Source organism: Doryrhamphus excisus, chromosome 5 (assembly GCF_030265055.1).
Source record: "Doryrhamphus excisus isolate RoL2022-K1 chromosome 5, RoL_Dexc_1.0, whole genome shotgun sequence".
Taxonomy (NCBI): Eukaryota; Metazoa; Chordata; class Actinopteri; order Syngnathiformes; family Syngnathidae; genus Doryrhamphus; species Doryrhamphus excisus.
The window spans coordinates 17,252,394-17,273,452 of NC_080470.1; positions in this window are offsets into that span (position 1 = coordinate 17,252,394).

Genomic DNA, 21,059 nt, shown 5'->3' on the forward strand with positions numbered 1-21,059 from the left:
AGTTACATTGCCACAAACTATACGTACACTGTGTTGGGGTTCTCAATCAAATGGCCTGTTTTCAACTTTTTTGGTCAATTACGTTGCCATGGTTACACGGAATCTCACTAACCTTAAATAGCACACTTGCCGTCATCGAGCTCTTTTCAGTGATATAACGTGTTGGCTTTTTTTTTTTTTTTTTGCATGGTATGGGCTGAAGCGTCATACCTAATCAAGTGGACAGTTTCCAATTTTGGTCAATTACGTCACTACGGTTACATGAATTGTAACAAACTAGAAATAGAACACTTCCCATCATTGAGACCTATCCAGTGTGTTGTTTGTACACTTAATTATCAATTTTATGTTTGATTGTGCAGCTAAAAAAAAATATATATATTTTTTTACTGAAAAGGGGTCGAAATGGTAATATCATATTTACAATATGATATTACCATTAGATAAAATGAGTTAGAACTTAATTGACCCCCTGGGCTTGTGCCTTCAAGGAAATTCATTCATTTATTTTCTACCGCTTATCCTCACGTGGGTCGCTTATCCTGTCTTCGGGCGAGAGGCAGGGCACACCCTGGACTGGTCGCCAGCCAATCACAGGGCACATACACTACCGCTCAAAAGTTTGGGATCACTTGGAAATGTTTTTGGGCCAGTCTGAGATATGGCTTTTTCTTGGCAGTCCTGCTATGAAGTCCAGCATCCTGAAGTGGCCGCTTCACTGTTGATACTGACACTGGTGTTTGACGGCTACTATTTAGTGCAGCTGCCAGGTGACGACCTGTGAGGCGTCTTTGTCTTAAACTACACACTCTCAGATATTTGTCTTCTTGCACAGTTGTGCATCGTTTTTCTGTCCTTGTTAGACCCAGTTTGTGCTGCTCTCTGAAGGGAGTAGTTAACAGCATGGTAAGAGATTTTAGTTTTAGTTTTGATTTTTAGATGGCTTTTCTAATCATCTATTAGCCTTGTAAAATGATGAACTTGGATTAGCAGAGGACTGACAGTTGTTGATAGTAGGCCTCTATGCAAAAATGTACATCCTTCTTTGAAAATCATCTCAATCATTTTCATTGTTTGTGAAATGGAAAACATTGTTGGTGAAATGCATGAAAATGTGTTTTTGAAGTGATCCCAAACTTTTGAGCAGTAGTGTATGTGCCCTGTGATTGGCTGGCCACCAGTCCAGGGTGTACCCCACCTCTCGCCTGAAGACAGTTGGGATAGGCTCCAGCACCCCCACGACCCTCATGAGGATAAGCGGTAGAAAATGAATGAATGAATGAATGAATTCTTCTTTGCGAAAATCCATCATCAAGGTAGGGTCTAGAAACGGCACTAAACAAGGGGAGACGGCATAAAGCAGTTGCCACGCCTTTTCAGAAAGTGAAAGACGGTGAGAAAATGCACCATTTGTGTCTGCCTCTTCCAGTAAGTTTCCATCAGTTCTACTGTATGCAACTGAGTGTACTGTGTGTGCGTGTACCAAGAAAAAGCTATTCAACTGAAAATCCACTCAATAGACTGAATCTAAAGTGTGATAATAAGGTCTTGCACGACACCCAAGCTTTTTTTTCTTTTTTGAAGCAAAGAACATGCTTTATACAGAAGCACGGCATGTACATTTCCAAATGATTATGTTTCCCACTTATGTTGTGACATCGGCCTTTTATGTAGCGTGGATGATATTTTTACCTGCCGAACCTAAGTACTTAATTGAAGCCGTATTTTATTTACTTTCTTAATGTTCGGTAACTCACTTATTACATTTTTTTAAGACAACACACTATGTAAGTGTGACCTTGTGCGCGCGATGCTCAAAGGACTGGTTTGCCGCTCCTCGAGACGGCGAACAACCGGCGTATTACGGCTTTATTAATCCATTACATCACTCAGCCCCCCGGTGGGGGCTTAATCATTTTAGAAGTATGCTCAAACGAGGGAAGGACAGAAGACGAGACACGGAGAGGACAAAAAGGCTTTTGGTTGACTTGTAATAAACAAATAAATTAAAGGCAGCCCATGTTATGACTTCAGAAATGGAATGAAAGTATAAATTCCTTCCTTTTGCCTTTCGATATGTTGCCTCATTAAGATGGGACTGGAATTGCACCACCTGCTGCTTGGGACTCTCTGAGCAATTGTTCTTTTACAGTGTTGTGCTTTTTCAAGCCAAGAGTGTAATCAAAATGCGGAACGTTGCAATTAGACACAATGGCTTCGCCTATCCCTGTGTGGGCATGCCCAACAGGGCGTGGAGCGAATGTGTTGCTGTCTGCATCGAATAAAGGTGAGCGGGCCTGCTAAATTTGCTTTTAATTGTATTTTTGGGCTGTGTTGTCGGGTTTAGTTTGGCTGAAATGAACTTTGGTTCCGTTGTTCTGTTAGTGCTGATCATCATGGCAAGGCTGCATCCGAACACCATCCATCCATTTTCTATACCGCTTCTCTACCCAACTAGCTGTATTTAGGTTTGGGAAATATATAGTCCAATGGAAGTCAAGTATCTCCACGGTAATCGCTAGTCCAAGTATGATGCAAAACAATGAAAACATCACTTGCAAATGTCTTTGTTTTCCAAAGACACACCACGATATTATTAGATTTTGTATTAAGATGTTTGGCTTTCTAAAACTGATGATGAGATTTACATTATTTTTGATGGGAAAAATGTATTCGCTTAGTGTCCGTTTTGGCGAGAGTCGGACTTTGAATCATCCTAACCATCCTTGGTATGGTTATTATTATTATTATTATTATTATTATTATTATTATTATTATTATTATTATTATTATTATTATTATTATTATTATTATTATTATTATTATTATTATTACTACTATTATTACTATTATTATTATTATTATTATTATTTATTCTAGACATTATTATTATTTGCCATTTTCAATCTAATAACTCACACACACACTCACATAGCACAAAAGAGTTGCATAACACTTACACTACCGCTCAAAAGTTTGGTATCACTTGCAAATTTCTTTGTTTTCCAAAGAAAAACACATTTTCATGCATTTCACACATATTCGTATCCATTTCACAAACACTGAAAATGAATCAGATGATTTTCAAAGAAGGATGTACATTTTTGCATAGAGGCCTACTATCAACAACTGTCAGTCCTCGGCATCAATCTCCTGGTATGGCTGCTAATCCAAGTTCATCATTTTATAAGGCTAATAGATTATTAGAAAAGCCATCTAAAAATCCTAACTAAAACTAAAATCTCTTACCATGCTGTTAATTACTCCCTTCAGAGAGCAGCACAAACTGGGTCTAACAAGGACAGAAAAACGATGCACAACTGTGCAAGAAGACAAATATCTGAGAGTGTGTAGTTAGTAGACAAAGACGCCTCACAGGTCGTCACCTGGCAGCTGCACTAAATAGTAGCCGTCAAACACCAGTGTCAGTATCAACAGTGAAGTGGTGACTTCAGGACTTCATAACAGGACTGCCAAGAAAAAGCCATATCTCAGACTGGCCAAAACATTTCCAACACATAGATTTTCAAATATCACCTAGTTGTTTAAGAGCGGCCTTTTATTGTTGCCAGACTTTGCAATAATCACTATGTCTAATCAGCATCTGCACCTGTGAGGTGGATGGATTATCTTTCACAGATTTAGACCGATTTTTGAAAAGAATTGTCGCCCATGGACAAATGTAGTTGAGAACCCCTTTCATACACCATGACTTTCTCCAATGTCTTTAAATTAAGTGTGCAGCATCATTATTCCTGCTGATCGAGCAGAGAAAAGTCACAAGAGGGTGCCTCACCACACGGCACTGTACTCATGCCCCCCCCCCCGCCCATGGTTGTTTTTGTACTAGTTCGGACTAGTAGTACACTAGAATAGCAAGTGTCCACCTACAGTATGGAGGACTGTAATTCCGCCATACTGTCGGTTGAAGGTGACTCATTGTTTTTCTGTTGGAAAGGGCGGGCAAAGAAGCTGCTATGATTGACACGTAAAGTCAATGCAAACCAGATCGAGTCAAAACAATAACAAGTGGTTCAATTTACAAGATAATATCAAGGCCAGGGAAAATATCACATATGCTTTAAATCAATGGCAATATTCACAGAGAAGCACTTATCCTATTATTTCCCTGCGGCTACTATGACACTGCTGCTTTTGTACTGCCTTTTGGAAAAAAAGTGGACTGTTATTCTCCATACGGTTTTTAAACCCAGTTTGACTTAGGCTTTTTTTAAAGCGCTATTGTCTTGTTGTCATAGTCTCTGACTGCTCCTCCGTTATGAGAGATGGTTGGGGATGGATACACGAGTTGTCTCACCGTGAGTGTGTTATATATGTGTGTGGGATGGGGAGCTAAATGGAACGCACATGTGTACTTTGTTATGAAATATGGACCAGTAGACTAAGGTGGGTTTTAGATTTCAACAGACCTCACATGTGAAGAGGGGGCAAAACTATTTGACCCCGAGAGCAGAAGAGAAACCAAAGTAGTTTGTGGATTTCCAGCCATTCTTCTCCTCATCTGATACTTTGCAGTACTACGTACTCATAGGAGGATTTATTGACGCCGACAGGAAAAAATTTAATTACACCAATGGCACTATTGTTTTGGATACTTCATTCTGTGTTGGTGCTATTGGAACCTACATTTCCCTGAAGGCTTGGCTGCACGGCGGACGGGTGGTTAGCGCGCAGACCTCACAGCTGGGAGACCCGTGTTCAATCCCACCCTCGGCCATCGCCGTGCATGCGTGGGTTTTCTCTTGGGACTCCGGTTTACTCCCCCATTCCAAAAACATGCTAGGTTAATTGGCAACTCCAAATTGTCCATAGGTATGAATGTGAGTGTGAATGGTTGTTTGTCTATGCACCACCGAAAACAAAAAAAACTTAAACTATATTAGGAAAGCAGGAAGTGAACAAATTTAACAGTTACTGATTGTAAAAGTACCAGATGGAGGGGTAGGATTTAATAAGCTTTGCTTCTTCCTACTCCTTTTGGACATGTGGAACTGTGAACTGATTATGGGATGCACTCAATTGTGATCTGATGCATGTTCAAATGAAATTAAACCATTACCATTACCATTACCAGAATGTTCTGTAAACTGTAGGATCTTTGGCCGTCTTCTTTGTTGCCTTTAAACTTTGTATTTATTATGGTAATGTTGTCGGAATGCAGCAAAAGCTTTATAAACAAGAATGAAAGAGTCAATAAAAACACACTTAGAACAAGAAACACCTATACAAACATGACTATACATGATGTCTAATTAATAAGTTAAAGTCTGTGTGTACTGTAGAAGAAAAAAAAATCAAGGATTTCTTTAGGAAGATAAGAGGTTTACATTAGGAAAGAAAGCGAGAGGACATTTAATAACTCTCTTTTCTTTGTGGAGTGCCAACTTTTATTATTAAGAAACCTTGCATTTTCAAACAAAAAAGATGTAGCAAAGACGTCAGAATGAATTTTATAAACACTAGATGAGTGAAAACACAAATTGCGACATACTGTAGATATGCCGCTTTAATAGCTCCACTTGCAGAACATCAAGGACTTTATGTAAGATGTCTTAGTCTTCATACAGTTTGTGGTTTATCTGTAAATAAATGCATCAATACAGGAACACACCTGCCGACTTGGGGGCCGCCATGGTTTTTTTAATTTTGTAAAACAAAGTTATATATAATGCATCATCTAGCACTTACAATTTTCAAAAATATATTAATAAATCGTTGCTGTTTCGTGGTTTACCATGGCGTAATTATAAATCCCAAAATATGTACATTAATGCACATTTTCTTTGCCTAAATAAGCATTAAGAATTAATTAAATATAAGGCATTCAGAGGTGCATTGATGATATGTAGTATTCTACACTGGTCACTAGGTGTCAGTACTGTACTGAGATAACAGCGACGCCGCAGGAAGCTCTCAATGTTAACACTTGAGTATATATGATGTCTTATTTTCTATTATGTCTATTATTATTATGTCCGCTTTATTGGGTAATTGGTATGCGAAGGTGATTATAGGGGTAATATTTCATGTCTACAGGGCTCTAATAATGTTAAAAACTGTATTCAGAAGGTCCTGGATTTTTTTCGGAAAGTAATCATTTTCAAGCATAAAATTTAAATGACAAAAAACATAAAATATCCATTCCAGGAAGTAACAGCAAATGCTAACGTGCCTGAATTATCCTGGCCTCAGTATATTTTGTCTTATTTGCTCTTATTTTATCTATTATATTGGGCAATCGTAGTATAAAGGTGCCTGTAGGGCTGTTACTTCATGTCTAGAGAGCTCTAATGATGTTAAAAATATATATATATTGAAGGTTGTAAACCGTTTTTCTATGATCCAACTACAAAAATATACAATTTACAAATGAAATCCTACTTTGTTTACATTTACTTATTAGGGCCCACAGTAATCGAGGTATTACTGTACATTTAAAGACTGTACATTTTGTGTTATGAGTTATTATCGACATTTCTGTTTTTTTCATCATTCCGTTATGCCTTTGACTTTACGTTTCCCATTTTTGTTTCATTTTATTTCTGCAATGCACCAATAATATCAAGGATGTGTGAATCATGCCAGGCTAGCCTTTTGGGGGTTTACACTATCGCTCAAATGTTTGGGATCACTTGCAAATGTCTTTGTTTTTCAAAGAACAACAAATTTTAATGCATTTCACAAACAATTGTATACATTTCACAAACAATGTAAATGAATGAGATGATTTTCAAAGAACGATGTACATTTTTGCATAGCGGCCTACTATCAACAACTGTCAGTCCTCTGCATCAATCTCCTGGTATGGCTGCTAATCCAAGTTCATCATTTTATAAGGCTAATAGATGATTAGAAAAGCCATCTAAAAATCTAAACTAAAACTAAAATCTCTTGGGTCTAACAAGAACAGAAAAACGATGCGTGTGTAGTTGAAGACAAAGACGCCTCACAGGTCGTCACCTGACAGCTGCACTAAATAGTAGCCGTCAAACACCAGTGTCAGTATCAACAGTGAAGCGGCGACTTCAGGATGCTGGACTTCATAGCAGGACTGCCAAGAAAAAGCCATATCTCAGACTGGCCCAAAACATTTCCAAGTGATCCCAAACTTTTATGCGATAGTGTATATGAAAAAAAAAATTACAAAATGTACATAGATTAAAATATATGTTTTAAATATGTAAAAAATATATTTACTGTATTTATTGAAAATAAAAGCATGGAGGAAAAGTTTTGGTAGAAAACAGAACAATCTGGGCGGTGTAGTAGTTCTACACTGGCACATTTCAGCGGTTCTAAAATGATGAAATTTTTGCAGCCCATTCAATGTTTGCATGTATTACCTTTTCGTTGGTTGTGCATTGTCAAGGTCACGGCGCTGTATGATCCTGCTCTACGGGGTGAACCGGCCACCAAGTGCCCTTACAATACAATCATAATAAACACAAATATGTTCTTGAAAACCCAATATGAGTGTGCATTTATGTGCCACCACCCAGGATAGTTAAGTCATGTGTTGTCATGTGATTTATGTTGTTTGCCGCAAGTCAACAGGCTGGGAAAACAACAAACTGTGAAGGTAAACAAGTCGAATACGCCGGGGCATGCTTGTCTTGATTAATGAAAGGAAGTGAGATCCCATGCAGATTAGTGCAGCCGAGGACGGCATCCTCTGTGAATATTAATTTTCCTTGAAGAGGCGTTCTCACCCTCTCTCCTCAAATGCTGCTCAATATATCGGCAGAGGTCACCAGTGAAGGTGACACGCAAAGTTGTTGCAGAGAAATTAAAGTGTCTCACAAAAGCAGGAGTCTCCAACTTCCATCATCATTTCAGCTCCTTTGAGAAACAGAAATTAAAATGTAAATGATACGTTATTTACCAAGCAGTTCTCCACTCAATCAGTGTGGTCGTTTTTTTTAATGCTATTTTGTGGTCATTTGTCATTACATAGAAGCAAATTATGAAAAATGGTAACTGTTGAAGTAAATGTTCTTTGAGACTTTGGTGAACTTCTGAACATCAGCTACTGCTCGTTTGGTGTGAACCAGGGGTGTCCAAAGTGCAGCTCCGGGGGCCATATGTGGCTCACGGCACTTTCAAAAAATATTGCAATACTGAAAAAAACTGCAGCAAAAATTAAAAAAACAGCAATAATTTTACCAGAATAAAGTCAAAATATATTTTAAAAAATTGTAATCTGATTTAAAAAAAATCACAATATTACAATAATGTTAACAATGTACTTTTGATATTAAAATTAATATATTGTTATATAATTGTTATTATATTATTATATAAATATTATTATTTAATAGTAATGTTAAAATAAAATTAAAAATATTGTGAAAATAAAGTCATAGTTATAAAATGATAATTTCCAGTTGACTGTGATTGGCTGGAAAAAAGTCCAGTTGAAGTTGAAATACTTAGAAAATACTTAGAAAATGACTAACCCTTCCCCAGCAGAAGTAGAACAAACATTTTACGAGAATGAAGTCGAAATATTTAGAGTAAAAAGTCATATTCTAATGAGGAACAAGTCCTGACAAACAAAACAAACAAGGAGTTGTCATTTTTGGAAAATGGCAGTCGGGAAAAAGCTTCAATATGGGAATAAAGTCATGTTATCCCCCAAATTAAAATGATTATGGAAGTAAAAATTAGAAATATTTAGAGAATTCATAAATAAACAGGACAAATGAGAGAAAAAAGTTATCCTCCCATCCAGTGTGGAAGTGGTAGGTTTTTGGCTTCTTGAGTTTAGAAGAAATAAATTCAGAGACTGCTTATCTTGACCAAAAGTGGGAGATCACGGATACAAACAGTGGAAATGAGTTTCCTCCATAGATTGGCTGGACTCACCAGCCCAACTGGGAGAAGGCCCCCGGATATGCTGCAGGGATTATGTCTCACAGCTGGCCTGGGAATGTGTTGGTGTCCTCCTGGTGGAACTGGTAAAAGTGGCCGGCGACCAGGAAGTCTGGACTTCTCCAATGAGACCTGTATAAGTGGATGGACTGGCTTGGTTGTGGCCGTCTTGAGACCCTGCAAGAGAGTTGAACAAGGTGCTGTAAACAATGAATGATGGGAGTGTAAAGGTGACTATGGGGGTGTTATTTCATGTCTACAGGGCTCTAATCATGTTAAAAAACATATCAAGAAAGTCAAACAGATTATGTATGCTCTATGAAAAATTTACATTTATTAACTTTGAATCCTGGGCGGCACGGCGGTCTAGTGGTTAGCGCGCAGACCTCACAGCTAGGAGACCAGGGTTCAATTCCACCCTCGGCCATCTCTGTGTGGAGTTTGCATGTTCTCCCCGTGCCTGCAAGCGTGGGTTTTCTCCGGGTACTCCGGTTTCCTCCCACATTCCAAAAACATGCTAGGTTAATTGGCGACTCCAAATTGTCCATAGGTATGAATGTGAGTGTGAATGGTTGTTTGTCTATATGTGCCCTGTGATTGGCTGGCGACCACTCCAGGGTGTACCCCGCCTCTCGCCCAAAGACAGCTGGGATAGGCTCCAGCACCCCCGCGACCCTCGTGAGGAAAAAGCGGTAGAAAATGAATGAACTTTGAATCCTATTAATTAATCGCAGTCAGGTTTGGAACCAATTAATCGCTTTAAACAAGGGACGACTAAATCATCATGTGGACGAAATGCTGGAACACATTTTGCCACATGATGAATGGATTAGTATTAATGAATAATTATAATCAGTTACAAACTAGCAAGTATCAGTAAAGACACGTGGAAGGCGTTTCCCCTCGGATGCTATATCATAATACCAACAAATTGAAGCAACAAAAAGTGTCACATCCTGGTGCCCTTGCTCTGTTCCCCAGTCTCCTCCCTGTTTTTGTGTCTCCCCAGATCCTCTGTTCCTGGCTGGAGGCGGAGCTGCTGAACGCACCTGAGGCCAATTACGCCACTTGCACGTAAGCAGACTGCAGACAGCTGGGGAACGCCGGATTATTGCACTGCAAACTCTACGCTACACATGCCGCTGCTCTGTCTCTTGTTACCTTGTGTTTTTGCGTTCAGCAGCGCTCGCCTCTAGCCGACCCCCTTTGTGTTTTTCCATGGTGCTCCATTCCGACACCATCGCTTTTCGTTGTCACCTTTTTGGCCTAATAAAGCCATCTGAACTCACTCACCTGTCTCCAGTCTCTGTGTCCGGGACCCAGACCCTCCGGGAGCGTAACAGAATAATCCGGCCAGAAAGAAAAGGTATGGAACCCGGCGACGCGGACCCGGTCCAGAAGTCCCTTCGCCTTCAAGCCATGCGCCTCTCCAAACAAGAGGAACAATTCGGCGCGCTCGGCGCTGGCATGCAGAACCTGGCCGAGCGGCAAGATGCACGCATGACCGCCCTTGAGACCCAGCTCAACGCCGTGCTCTCGGCCCTGCATGCCCACCCGGCTCTCGCCGCTCCTCCAGCTGCGGACGTCCCTCCGGATCCTTCCCCTCTGCCGGTTGTGCCCAGCCCTGCAGTCGTGTGCCCCCAGCTCTCGAAACCGGAGCGCTTCTCCGGGGACTCAGGTGACGTGCGCACCTTCCTGACTCAGTGCGAGCTGCACTTCGAGCTCCAAGCGGCCGCGTTCCCCACGGAACGCGCTCGAGTTGCCTTTGCCACCTCCCACCTCACGGGCAAGGCGGGCGCCTGGGCCACGGCGGAATGGAGCCGTCGCTCGGCCATCTGTTCCTCCTTTTCCGCGTTTGCAAAGGCGTTGGAGCAAGTATTCCAACGGAATCTTCCCGGCCGCGAGGCAGCTCGGACCCTCCTGAGGCTTCGCCAAGACAGGCTCAGCGTCTCGGACTACGCGATCGAGTTCCGCGCGCTCGCAGCCATGAGCGACTGGAACCCCTCCGCTCTCCTGGATGTGTTCTCCGACGGGCTTGCGGAACGAATCAGGGACCACATGATCCCCCTGGAGACGCCGAGCGATCTGGACGAGTTGATCGCCTTGGCCGTCCGCATCGAAAAGCGCCTGAACTTCCGCGAGCAGGACCGGCTCCTCCGTCGCGCCGCGCCGACCTTCGTTCGGAGATTCCCCGATGAGCTCCATCTCAACAACAGGCCGTCCGCCTCCATGGGGACAACACCTACGCTGGCACCGGAGGAACTGATGCAGCTCGGCGGACATCGCCTCACGCCGGCCGAGAGGAGGCGTCGCATTCGGCTTCGTCTCTGCATCTACTGTGGACAGCCCGACCACAACATCTCCCGCTGTCCACTCCGCCCAGACAGCCAACGCTCCCAAGCTACGGGCGCGCCCTCGCCTGGTTCGTCTGTGGTTTCTCTGGCCGCGCCTCCTGTCTCGACCACGCCTGCTGCCAGCCGATTGCAGCTGCCAGGTACACTTTCCTGGTCTGATATCAGTATAGTTATCAAGACTTTTATCGACTCTGGCTCGGACGACTGCTTCCTCGACGAAGCATTTGTGGTTAGCTCGTCTATCCCTGTGGTGCCGCTATCTACGGCCAAAATTGTACGCTCATTGGACGGGCGCCACCTCGCTAAGGTCACTCACCAGACCCGCTCTCTTGTGCTCCGCCTATCTGGCAACCACGTCGAAAACCTGACTTTTTTCGTCATCCCCTCGCGCTCCGCTCCTGTGGTTTTAGGGCTTAATTGGTTAAACAGACACAACCCTCACATTGACTGGACTAAGCCAGCCATTGCTAACTGGAGCATTTTCTGCCACACACATTGCCTGAGGGGGGCGTGTCCCCGGCTGCCAGCCACTCGCGCCGCGACTCCCGAACCCATTGATCTCTCCTCGGTTCCCTCCGCATACCACGATCTCCGTGACGTGTTCAGTAAAAGCAGGGCCATGTCACTCCCCCCTCACCGTCCGTACGACTGCAGCATAAATCTTCACCCTGGTGCCACACTCCCCACCTCACGCCTGTACAACGTGTCTAAGCCGGAGAGAGAGGCACTTGAAGAGTATATTTCTTCCTCTCTCGCGTCGGGCCTCATTCGCCCCTCCTCCTCTCCTCTAGCTGCCGGCTTCTTCTTCGTAGAGAAGAAGGATAAGTCACTCCGCCCATGCGTGGATTTCCGTGCCCTCAATAATATCACGGTCAAAAATAAATACCCACTTCCCTTGCTTGACTCTGCGTTCAACTCCCTTCACTCTGCTAAGTTTTTCACCAAGCTCGACCTCCGCAATGCTTACCACCTTGTCCGCATCCGTGAGGGGGACGAGTGGAAAACTGCGTTTAACACCCCCATAGGCCACTTCGAATACCTAGTTATGCCATTTGGACTCACCAATGCTCCTGCAGTTTTTCAGTGCCTCATTAATGATGTTCTTCGTGATATGCTGGGTCGGTTTGTGTTTGTCTATCTGGATGACATTTTGATTTTTTCTGCCACGCTCGAGGAGCATATCCAGCAAGTACGGCTGGTTTTACGTAGGCTCCTCGACAACAAGCTTTTCGTCAAAGCTGAGAAATGCATTTTTCATTCGTCGTCTGTTTCTTTTCTGGGGTTTGTGGTGGAGAAGGGGCAACTCCGAGCCGACCCGGCCAAGATCCAGGCTGTGGTCGATTGGCCCCCTCCTACATCAAGGAAGGACCTTCAAAGGTTTCTGGGCTTTGCTAATTTCTACCGTCGCTTCATTCAGAATTTCAGTCGGGTCGCAGAACCTTTGAACAGGCTCACATCCTCTAAGATACCTTTTGGGTGGTCCCCAGACGCTAATTCCGCCTTCGAGTGTCTCAAGTCGTGCTTCACCTCTGCTCCTGTTCTTGTCCACCCTGACCCTCTCTCTCAATTCTTTGTCGAGGTGGACGCATCCGACACAGGCGTGGGGGCGGTCCTCTCCCAGCGCTCTACCGCCGATCAGAAGCTGCACCCCTGCGCCTTCTTCTCTCGCCGTCTGACCCCGGCGGAACGCAATTACGACATTGGCAACAGGGAATTACTGGCCGTCGTCTTGGCCCTACAGGAGTGGAGGCACTGGCTGGAGGGTTCGGCGGTCCCCTTTGTTGTGCTGACGGACCACAAGAACTTGGCTTACCTTCGCTCTGCCCATAGACTTAACCCGCGGCAGGCACGCTGGGCCCTTTTCCTCGCCAGATTTGACTTTACTCTGACCTTCCGCCCCGGTTCCCGGAATGGCAAGCCCGATGCCCTGTCAAGGATGTACTCCCCTCCCTTGCACATACCTCATCCGGAGACCATCCTCCCACCGTCCCGCATCCTGGGGGGCCTTCAGTGGGACGTGGAGAAGCGGGTGATCGACGCCTTGAAAGACGCTTCCCCTCCGGGGGGCTGCCCGGCTGGACGCCTGTTTGTTGCCCCTGACCTTCGCCCAGAGGTTCTTCGCTGGGCGCATGAGTCCAAGCTCGCGTGCCATCCCGGAATTTCACGCACCACGTTTCTCCTGTCGCAGAGGTTCTGGTGGCCTTCCCTGCGCTCGGACGTCACAGAGTTTGTGGCCGCTTGCTCTACATGTGCCCGCAATAAGTCCTCCCATCAGGCCCCTGCAGGCCTCCTATGCCCCCTCTCCATCCCTTCCCGGCCGTGGTCCCACGTGGCTTTGGATTTTGTCACAGGCCTTCCCCCATCCAATGGGAACACGGTCATTCTCACCATTGTGGACCGTTTCTCCAAGATGGCCCACTTCGTCGCCCTCCCTAAGCTCCCCTCAGCCCTTGAGACCGCCCAGCTACTGGTCACCCACGTATTCCGGCTCCACGGCATCCCCGTCGACGTCGTCTCCGACAGGGGACCACAATTTTCTTCAGCCGTATGGAGGGCCTTTTGCAAGGCTTTGGGGGCGACCGCCAGCCTGTCCTCGGGCTACCATCCTCAGACAAATGGCCAGTCCGAGAGAGCGAACCAGGACCTGGAGGCCGCCATCCGCTGCGTGTGCCACCAGCAGCCTGCCTCCTGGGCCATCAACTTACCCTGGATCGAGTATGCCACAGGTCTCTCTCCGTTCCATGGAGCATATGGTTACCAGCCCCCAGCCTTCCCTTCTCTGGAGGCAGAGGCAGCTGTCCCATCGCTGTCCGCCCACCTGCGCCGCGCTCGCCTGGCTTGGCGCAACACCCGGATGGCCCTGGCACGCACAGCGGAGCGCAACCAGCGCCTGGCCAACCGCCACCGCGTGGCAGCACCAGAGTACAAGCCGGGACAGAGGGTTTGGTTGTCCACACGCGACCTGCCCCTCCACACCAGTTCCAAGAAGCTCCAGCCTAGGTTCATTGGCCCTTATCCCGTGGAACGGGTCATCAGCCCCTCCTCGGTGTTGCTTACCCTCCCGGACTCCCTTGGTATCCATCCCACGTTTCACGTCTCCCTCCTCAAACCCGTCAGAGTCAGCGACCTCAGCCCTCCAGAGGTGCCTCCTCCTCCTCCCAGGCTTATCGACGGCCACCCCGCATTCTCGGTCAAGGCCATTTTGGACGTGAGAAGAAGGGGCAGGGGTTTCCAGTACCTGGTCGACTGGGAGGGGTACTGCCCCGAGGACCGTTCGTGGGTCTCTCGTGCGCTTATTCTCGACCCGGATTTGCTTTCTGACTTTTACCGTCGTTTCCCCGAGAAGCCAGGTAGGCCGCCAGGTGGCGCCCGTCCTTAAGGGGGGGGGTACTGTCACATCCTGGTGCCCTTGCTCTGTTCCCCAGTCTCCTCCCTGTTTTTGTGTCTCCCCAGATCCTCTGTTCCTGGCTGGAGGCGGAGCTGCTGAACGCACCTGAGGCCAATTACGCCACTTGCACGTAAGCAGACTGCAGACAGCTGGGGAACGCCGGATTATTGCACTGCAAACTCTACGCTACACATGCCGCTGCTCTGTCTCTTGTTACCTTGTGTTTTTGCGTTCAGCAGCGCTCGCCTCTAGCCGACCCCCTTTGTGTTTTTCCATGGTGCTCCATTCCGACACCATCGCTTTTCGTTGTCACCTTTTTGGCCTAATAAAGCCATCTGAACTCACTCACCTGTCTCCAGTCTCCGTGTCCGGGATCCAGACCCTCCGGGAGCGTAACAAAAAGTCTACAATACATAGCAAAAATTTGAAGGCTGGGCGAGCTGCTTTGATATTTTACGCTAATATAATATAATTTTAATAATATATTCATTATATATTAATATACATATATATATATATATATATATATATATATATATATATATTTATATAATTATATAATAATATAATTTACCTAATAGTAGATCTGTTAAGATGTTTCTCTATTTAAAGAAAAAAAAGCCTGCATCTCAGCTTTGTGATATAGTGTAAAATACAACCTTTGTTAGCATCACTAATTCATTGCAGAAAGAAAATGTTACCCCTAATAAATCATGTCAATCCAATGAATCAGCTCCAGAAATCTAAAATTAATTGTATTTATAGAATGTACCACGGGCCAAAAAAAAACTTTATTTACTTTATTTTTCAAAAGTGCCGAGAGCCGCAAATGGCTCCAACTCTATGTGCCCTGTGAATGGCTGGAGACCAGTAGGGGTGTACCCTGCCTCTCGCCCGAAGACAGCTGGAATAGGCTCCAGCACCCCCCGCGACCCTCGTGAGGAAAAGCGTTGAATGAATGAACAATGCACACAAATGGTGACCAAAACATAACCTCTGCGGTGGACTGTATGAACAATGGTGACAATTCCTTATCTCCTCTCTCTTCATACGCCCTCATATCATACCCTGCCGATGCAAGCCGGGTTTTTGTTCCAGAACAACGACAGCAGTGTTCATTGTGACACTAAAAGTGACCTTGACAGAACTCGGTTCCAGACGCACATCCCCATACTGACTGATCTGACGAGATAGCGAGATATAAGACTTATCCAGTTCTTTCACCTGTCATTGCTCTCCAGGGAGAGACGAGGGAAGAGGGAAGAGGTAGATCCTGCTTCGGGGTATCGGTGACAGAGCGAGTGTGTCTGAGGAGATCAGTTTAGGGAGATTAACAGCTCAGTCCATCTCTGTCACCAAGTGCTGCTGAACCTTGACACAGCTTAGAGGTATTACCAGGTCACACCGGTAAATGACATCTCCGTGCAGCAGGTGGATGTATGCAGCTGGATGCATTGATTGAGGTCCCATATTACGTCCCTTGGGCTTAACATGAGGTTAGGTGTCTCAGTAACGCAGAAATAAGAATATGGTTCCCATCAGCAAAGGAGTCTAAAGCATTTTTTTTTGTTATTAATCTCTTCCGCGGCTGCACGGCGGTCGAGTGGTTCGTGCGCAGACCTCACAGCTAGGAGACCCGAGTTCAATCCCACTCTCGGCCATCTCTGTGTGGAGTTTGCACGTTCCCCTCGTGCATGCGTGGGTTTTCTCTGGGTACAAAAAACATGCTAGGTTAATTGGTGACTCCAAATTGTGTATGAATGTGAGTGTGAATGGTTGTTTGTCTATATGTGCCCTGTGATTGGCCGGCTGGCGACCAGTCCAGGGTGTACCCCGCCTCTCGCCCGAAGACAGCTGGGAAAGGCTCCAGCACCCCCGCGGCCCTCGTGAGGATAAGTGGTAGAAAATGAATGAATGAATGAATGTTTACAACCGGGCTGAGTGATTAGCGTGGAGACCTCGCAGCTACGAGACCCGAGTTAAATCTCACCCTCGGCCATCTCTGTGTGGAGTTTGCATGTTCTCCCTGTGCATGCATGGGTTATCTCCCACATTCCAAAAACATGCTAGGTTAATTGGCGACTCCAAATTGTCCATAGGTATGAATGTGAGTGTGAATGGTTGTTTGTCTATATGTGCCCTGTGATTGGCTGGCCACCAGTCCAGGGTGTACCCGAAGGATAGGCTCCAGTACCCCCACGACCCCGGTGAGGATAAGCGGTAGAAAATGAATGAAATAATTAATAATCTCTTCCGCAAACTGATACAGGAGCCAAAAGGCTAGTTTCTTAAGTGCTTTGTTTTTTGCAACAATTATCACAGTTTCTTGGTTCCAGACCAGACCAAGATCCAGAAGAACAGTCCAGGGTGTACCACGCCTCTTGCCCAAAGTCAGCTGGGATAGGCTCCAGCATACCCCTACAAAACCTAGTGAAGATAAACGGCATCGAGGATGGATGGATTGCAGGGATAGACACCAGCCGCAATCTCCAAGTGACTTTGGGCCAGATGTAGACTACACCCTGGACTGGTCGCCAGCCAATGGCAGGGCACAATAAACCAGATGCTCAACGGAGATTCCAAGCCAGATCTTCCAGTTCTCCTGACTATGTGCATTCAAATTTTGGAAACATGGTCCATTATTTTACACACACTTGGAAATCTCCCAGATTTTGCACATTTATGTTCCATGTTTCCATGTTTATGTTGTTTCATCGAGTTTCAGCGATCAGCGACCCATACGTCCCTGAATGCACCACATGTGATAACTTTGTACTGTACTGTATTTTTCTCGCACGTTAGTCCCAAATCCATGAAAGTATGTTTTGTTGACATTACTGAGTGCTAAATATTTGGTGCATAATCCCAGATTGTACTGGTGGACGACTGTGCACTTGTAGTTTGAATGTTGCAGATACAGTGTGAGGGACAGTCTTAAAAATCAATATCTCTTTCAGGGGTGGCAGAAAAACAATTTAAAGCTAGTCGGCTTTGCACAGAAAAATCAGGGATCGAGTACAAACATTTTTTCTGCTTTCAGTAACAGCATTTTATGACATTAGTGTTGGTGTGTATGTTGAAAAAGTAGTCAAGTAGTTGTCTGCGGGTGTTGCAGCACACAGCTTGCTCAGCTGTCAGGGTAATACTTTCATCAAACACATTTTTCATCCAAAAATGAAAAAAAAAAAAAAACACACACCATGTCTGGTGCAAATCTCCTTGTCTGCGCTGACAGAATGTTGGAGAAGTAAAAAGCAGCAGAACTAACAAGCAGGTTTCTCAGCAAACAGCTCCGGTAGCGGCCAGCAAAGCACATATATACCTGTGTTTGTCAACACATGTTTGCCCCCCCCCCGCACCACAGTACACATGTCCTGCTTGCTGCACGAGATGTGTTATGATGCAAAGCAAGCGTATTTGTTCACTCAAATGCAGCGCTGATACTGGCAAGCTCTTTTGGAAGAACTTTAGCCTGCCCGTTTCTGCTTCTAAGTCACACAGGCTATCTAAGGGTTAGCTGGATAGAGGGGCAGGCGGTAATGTGCCCTAGCGGCCTCCCCTATCTGTCTATCTGTGTATTTAGTGAGAAAGGGTGCAAGACCAACTCATGTAGGCAACGAATCAAGACCAAGGTACAAGCTAAGGTCAAGACCAAAACACAGGATGTCCTCCTCAGGATGGCCGGACACCCGCAACGTCAATGGTGTCCCAGACTTCCCCTTCGTGTTCAAGTCTTCAGGTCAAGACTCTGCTGTCTACCTGCACCTTAAAGAGAAACAGAACTCCTGCGGGGCCAAAAATACCGTATAAGTCACACTTTTTTTTCCGACCTTCTCAAAGAAAAACGACAAAAAATCTTCATTTGGAACAATTATGACTTCACCATTTCAACTAATGCTGCAAACCAAGAAAGAGAATGCTTGAAAACACTGAATAGTTTTGTGTTGGATACGAGACAAAGAATACTGTATTTTCTATATACTATATATATAGACTATAAATGGCACTTTTTTTCATAGGTTGGCTGTTCCTGCGACTTATACTCCAGAGCGACTTATAAATGAAAAAAACTGTTTGTTATATAAACAGTGGACACCTTTTCTGTTCATGTTTATTTTTTGTGTAGCTGAATAACCATTGTGTTAGCATATCTTACACCTATTCAGCCTGTTCTCTATTCTTTTATTGTTAGAACTTGCCTTCCAAGAGGACGTAATGTCTGTTTTGGTCAAGTAGTTTGGAAAATAAATTATCCGCAAAAAATGCTACTTATACTCGAGTGCAACTTATGTATGTTTTTTTTCTACCTAATTATGCATTTTTTGGCCTTATGTGACTTATACTCCGGAGCGACTTATAGTCCAGAAAATACGGTACTTAGTAAAGAACTGCAGATTGACATCACGTGCACGACATCACAGTGTCTGCAAACAGAGACAAAATTTTGCCATGAATTTTCAACATTACCCGAAAAACACGCTGAAAGAGGCGTACGCTAAACGAGGTTCCACTCTGAATAGTCTTCCATAAATTCATGTGTTTCTATTTATATCCGTAATGCTTGTTGTCTGATGTGTTATGTTATGGAGTTCATTCATTCATTTTTTTCCGTTTATCCTCACGGGGGTGCTGAAGCCTATCCCAGCTGTCTCTGGGCGAGAGGCGGGGTACACCCTGGACTGGTGGCCAGCCAATCACAGGGCACATATAGACAACCATTCACACTCACATTCATACCTATTTGGAGTCACCAATTAACCTAGCATGTTTTTGGAATGTGAAGCGGAGTACCTGGAAAAAACCCACGCATGCACGGGGAGAACATGCAAACTCCACACAGAGATGGCCGAGGGTGGAATCGAACACAAGTCTTCTCGTTGTGAGGCCTATGTGTTAACCACTCATCCACCGTGCAGCCCATGTTATGAAGTCTTAAATGCAAAACTAATAAACAAATTGACTTTTAGAGGCTTTGTGCGACTTATACTACGGAGCGACTTATAGTCCAGAAAATACGGTATAAAAGACAGACGGTATGAAAGACAAGAAGCCATCAACATAAGGGGGGGGGGGGTCTGCGACACCACACATCTCCCCCACAATGCTGTTCTTCCATCCCTACGAAAAGGATTCATCATTTAGCCTCTAATGAATCAACACAACCCAGCCACCTTGGTTCCAGGTGCCTCCGTGGCCATTGTTAGAACTAAAACAGAAACTTTGCACCGTGTGGGCATGCCTCTACATTGAGTTGGCTAATTATTGGACAAGCAAGGGTCAGAATCGAGCAGGCTTTGTCCACACATTTGGCATTCTTCTCTTCTTTCTCAAAGACCGCTTGACAAAAGTGACAAATGAAAAAAAAATGTAAACAACTGTCATTGTGCAATTTGTGAGAGGACTAAAAAGTCTTTTTTGGCATTGCTGAAAGTGCTCAGTGCTTCTGAGGCTCTCAGCAGGTGATGCTAAATAGCTTTGACAAATTCACACACTTGCAAACATTCTGAATGTGAGTCATTGACTGTACTTCTAGGCAACGAGCCTGCCGCTTACGTTGGCATCCGTCATTGCCACAGCAGGTGGTCCGAAGCTGACCAGGACCGAGTTGTGAATATCAAACTCAAATGTGTAACAAATGACTGCTGGAATTCACAATGTGTCCAAACTGAATGTTGCAGCAAAAATATTTGATCGCGATGTATACCGACTACTTTGCAATTCTAGTATGTGCTTTCAAAATAGCGTGTGTGGAGCTGCGGAAAATCCTTCACTCACTGCCTTCATTTGTACCTTTTGGTTATATCATGAGCAATGATTCCCCCCAAGGAGCTAACATATTTCCTGCTGAATACTGAAAATGTATTCTCAAAATTCTCGAAGAGAATGTACTGGAGACTAACAGCCCGCTATTTCTGACATAGGCGGATGGAAAAATGAACGTAAACTTTATATAAGTGCAGCAGTCATAGATTGCTCATACATGCGGAGCTGTCATGTGACATTACACTCTACCGTACATCTGCTGCTCGTTTCACCTCCCCCTTCATAAAGGAAGCCCCGGCTGACGCATTTTCAGTGGATGCATCCATATGTTGGGTGCAGGATATTAGATTATATGAATTCATTGAAAAAATAAACAGACAACTCCCCCTTTAAAAGCTGAATTTAGAAACAAAAAATAAGTTGAAAAATGACACACTAGCCACGTATACATGGACCCAAATATTCCAATTGCAGTCGGTTTATTTGCTCAAATGGAAAGAATGTAACCTTTGTATACACCTTATTCCAAAGGAAAAGTGCCAATCCGAATGAATATATAATCGGATTCACAGAGGTGGAATATTCCTTTCCCCAATCCGATTGAGGTATCTTGTACCCACTCAAATGGAAAGTTGTCAGACTGCGTTCTTCTTCGTCGTGCT